Source organism: Hipposideros armiger, unplaced genomic scaffold (assembly GCF_001890085.2).
Source record: "Hipposideros armiger isolate ML-2016 unplaced genomic scaffold, ASM189008v1 scaffold_600, whole genome shotgun sequence".
NCBI classification, from domain to species: domain Eukaryota; kingdom Metazoa; phylum Chordata; class Mammalia; order Chiroptera; family Hipposideridae; genus Hipposideros; species Hipposideros armiger.
The window spans coordinates 698,443-702,911 of record NW_017731950.1 but is presented as its reverse complement, the minus strand read 5'-3'; the positions used below and the strand labels follow the sequence as shown (position 1 = coordinate 702,911).

Below are 4,469 nucleotides of genomic sequence, written 5' to 3'. Positions count from 1 at the left end.
AAAAAAAAATACATAAACAAACTGACGAACAGTCATGGCAAGACTCTAATCTGTCACTCCTAGAATTTATTAAACAAGAAACATCCCTCTTCATGTAGATGCCCCTTTTCTCTTCCCCCTATACCCATGTACCCCAGCCCTCTCTGCCTTGACACCTATATTTACTTTTATATTTGTTTTAGTGAGGTATTTATATTTATATTCTTTCACAGATTAAAATACCACAGGCCCTCCAGAACCACTCAGCATTCCAGCGTGGACTTGGGTGCTGTGAAGACACAAGCCCAGTTTTTATGTAAAGGTGGAGATTATGCATATAAAGACATCTTCCCTTCATACTGAGAGAATAAATAAATTTCATAGAGTTGACAAGTCAAAATATGTAAATGTGTTCTCATTGATGAGTGCCAACCTTGGGAATCTCCTCCTCAGGTCTGTGGGGGAATGAGACTTGCAGTGAAGGGAATTACCAAGAAACAAGTGCTTTTGAGCATCCTCACTTTCTGCCTGATATTATTATTTCTCCCCTATATCTGATCCACTGAAGTCGCTTAATAAAAATGTTGAATGAATAACAGAATATTTTCATAATGAACTGATGGGATATTAAAAACAAAGTGTCCTAGAGATATTGGTCATTTTCAGCCCTGCTGCAGGCCTTTGTAAGGAATGCACTTCATCCATAGCCTTTGGATGTAAAGACTTGACTCATTTCATGAGTCGTACCCCACAAATGCACAGAGATTGGACAAGACTGACCCAAGGACAGCCAATTCATAGACTTATCATCACCTCCTCAGGGGCTGGCATATGGAGATGAGCTGAACCAGCTAGTCTTTCCCTTGTAAATTTAGAAACAAGGAATGAAACGTCAAAAAGCAATTGTACTGGAGCTGTCAAATCGCCACAGACTTGAGTAATCCAAAGCCATTTGCAAAATGAAGCTATGAAGTGGCATAGAAAAGAGAGAAAACTCTGGTTGGAAAACAGTGACTCTGAGAGAGACTGAACCAGAGACAGGCCATGAAAGGGAACATGAAAAAGACCAAGGGAGAGAGACCAGTGACTAAAACTAGGCAACATCTAGGGCTTTATGACTCCTGATTCATTCTGATTTGTGAATACTTTCAAATGACACCCAACCCTCTTCCCTGAAGCCAAGTGAGTCTTTGTTCATTTGGGTTCAAAGAGCATTATCTAAAACAGCAAGGTTCTATAGGCCTCTGACTCACTAACAACCTATTTGAAAAATTTTCAAATTTGAATAATTTTCCTTGCAAGAAAACATTTTCAAATTCCGTAGTCAAAGTTTCCATTTTCCTGTTTCCCAAGAGGTTTTTAGACATGGTGCAGGAAAGAGGAAGATGATGGAAACTAAACAGTGGCCACACTCGGGCTTCTCTCAAGGCGAACCTGGAGCTCTTAGCCCAGGTCATGCCCACATTCTTCCGCCTCCTTCTGGATGGAACCCTTTGCAAAAGCTCTGAAGTCCAACCTTGCAAATGCACCTGATTGCGCAGAAATCTGCTCGCTCCTGAAAGTTCCTGGGCTGCCATCCTTACTCATAGTTTAGGCATGCATCTTTCCCATCGCTGATGATGTTTTTGTAAGATCAGTTATGCCATGTGCTTGTTGAGTAATACTCACATTGTATTTGTTATTTTATAATTGTGCAAAAACATAACCAAGGAGCCCATGAAAACATGCCACAAGTAGAATGTTATGCATAGCAACAGATTTATAAAACACTAATTAAAAAGTGATTGCTATTCAGACCAACAAAATCTTTAAAAATAAATAGTTAAATAATTATGCTTCTTTTGAACATAGCCTCTGCTTCTTATCCATAATAATGTATGTGTTCCCTTTAGAGTCATGTATTGATACTTTCTCCATGTTCGAGTTTCTAATTTAGGGAAAAAATTAAAAATCCACTTATTTAAAAGTATAATTGTGGAGTCTTCAATGAATTTTTTTTTTTAAGATTTTTATTGGGGAATTGGGGGATGGGAACAGCGCTGGGGAATTGGGGGAAGGGGAACAGACAAGTTGCTGTCCTTTTGTTCTTCAGTCTACTTGTGGAGGACGTTGCTTCACTGGCCCAAGTTGGCACCATCATTGCACTCTTCCCGGGCGAGGCAGATCAGTCGCCGGCTTCTGGAGGGCTGCTCACTGCGGCTGCTGGCTACACACAGTAGCCCATGGCAACCCACTGCCACAGGGGCTGCAGCCTACGCCGTCGCGGGCGACTCACGGCAGCCCAGCTCCAGGTTGAGCTGTTGTTGTTCACCATCTTAGCTATGGAGGGCAGTGTCACTGGCCCTCATATGTGGGATCCGAACCGGGGCCCTCTGGCGTTCCAAGCCAGTTCTTAACCATCACACCACTAGGCCGGCCCTTGAATGAATTTTTAAAAGCAACTATTCTTTATAGTAATGGACCAAAGTTGGCACTTTTTATGCTTTGTGAATTTGTTGAGTATAAAATTTGAAAGATTTTATTAGGTCATATCTTTGCCTGAAAATTAGAATTATATAACTGCATTAGAATTAGATTTATATAGTTTTATCAATTATATAATTGAATGGAATTTGAGTTTTTCTTAAGATCAATAACATATCAGCAAATAGTGGCTAAGTATGGTTGACATTGAAATGGACTTTTAATTCAAATTTGCTTTTTAATTAAAGCCTAACCAAGGCCCAGACCAAGATGTCAAACAGATGGAGTGAGAAACTGGTAAAACTAGGTTATTAAGTTGAATTTCTTTTTATGTTTGAAGTTGAGGCTTCTTTTAAAGTAGAAACAAATTTCATAGTTTACCACTGAAATTTAAGAATATTTCTACAACTGAAAGAACCGAAAATTTACATGTTTTACTGGCATGATTCCTGGGATGGCTTGCAGTGTTGAGTAGAGCATTCACTCAAGATTGCATGTGGATTACAGAGGAAAGTAGGGTTGGGTGTGTGAACTTTGTAAACCATTAAAGCCAACAATCATTATGCATTCAATATCTTAATTACGTATTCAGTGGTTCCCTTATAGAGGGATTGTGAACATTTAATTTGAATTATTTCTTGACCCAATACCAGGACCCAATAACAGCTCAAACTCCTTTCATCCAGAAAATGAGTTAGTCTATATTTGCTTTGTTACACAAAGATTGACAAACCCTGTATTTACAAGGGGCGCGCATCCGCCTACCTATTTGAATTAGTGGGGTTAAGCCTGTTGCACATTGAAGTACTAAATATATAGACCCAGACCCAATAGTCTCTCTCTATATATATTCATATACCAAAACAAAACTCTGTCCTCAGGGGCTACACATACTTATTGTACTTGTATTTCCAAGTATTATAATTTATGTTTATCTCATTGGCCCCATTTTCTTGGAAGCTGTTCATGGATTAAAAGCATGTCTTCTCTTTTCCTTAGAAGCTGCCTGCAGTGTTCGAGATACTGTTGTGCCCACTGGGATGGTTCAGTGAACACTGTGGTCCCTGAACAAACATGGGAAGAATAACAATTTTTCTTTGTTTGGAAAGAAGAGGTTGGTAATTTGTTTCTGTTCGTACTTTTTATAAAATGCATTATCTGTGGCTCTCACATCATGAGCTCCTTTTCTATTTTAATTTAATTCTTCTAGCCATTCCGTCAAATTATAAAAGCAATGAAAATTATTATGACTATTTCTGTGGAAAACAAGATAAAAAATCCGTGAAACTTTACTTTTGCACTGATGGCATTTGCATTTTCTTCTTTAATTCTTCTTCAGCTTTTCCAGGAAAGCAGCTCCAAGTGGCAGGAGGTCATGAAGACTAACTCAGGATCCCCCGGTCTTCAGCTAGAATTTAAAGCAAGTTGTTAGAAGCTCAGCATTTCTTAGATTTCTCCCATCTTATGATATTCAGGTTTTTTTCTGCCTTACAATCGATATTCACATTTGATTTAATATAATTTCCTCTAAATCTTAATATAAATGTGAATATTTCTAAGAGACATATCTTGTACTTCCTGTGAGCTAGCTGCAGATCCACAGTGGTGTGTATACTCTAGTTTGAGAAATATGAGCTAACTCCTTCAGAAAATAGGCTCTTTTGCTATGTTTTAAAGAATAAGCTACTTCACTTATGATTTAAAGCAATAATTGTATGTGATATAAATATATAAACAAAATTGTCAAGTTTACGGCATCCTATAATGAAAGCTTATGATTTAATTTTTATAAAGAAATATGTGATCATTTGTTTTTGTAAACTTTACCTAAAGGTTTATTAGAAATAATCATAATATTTTTAAAATCATCACAAAGGCAGCACTATGAGTGGCTAAAGGCAGGATCTGGGATCAGGTTCTGGTCCTGACTTTACCACTTGCCCACCATATGACCTGTGCATGTCACTTCACCTCCTATGCTCAGTTTCCTCATCTATAGTTGGGAACAATGATATTCCTTATAATAT

General features: G+C 38.0%; 1 long non-coding RNA gene across 2 annotated transcripts in view; it reads left to right on the top strand.

The window, feature by feature from the left end:
- LOC109371918 (uncharacterized) overlaps nt 1-4,176 on the top strand; it is a 25,142-nt gene extending 20,966 nt beyond the window's left edge. For both annotated transcript variants that reach the window (XR_002121960.1, XR_002121959.1), the window contains exons 3-4: nt 3,442-3,556; nt 3,782-4,176. This is a non-coding gene — a long non-coding RNA (uncharacterized LOC109371918). The remainder of the gene's footprint in view (nt 1-3,441; nt 3,557-3,781) is intronic.
- Nucleotides 4,177-4,469: the final 293 nt, after the last annotated feature.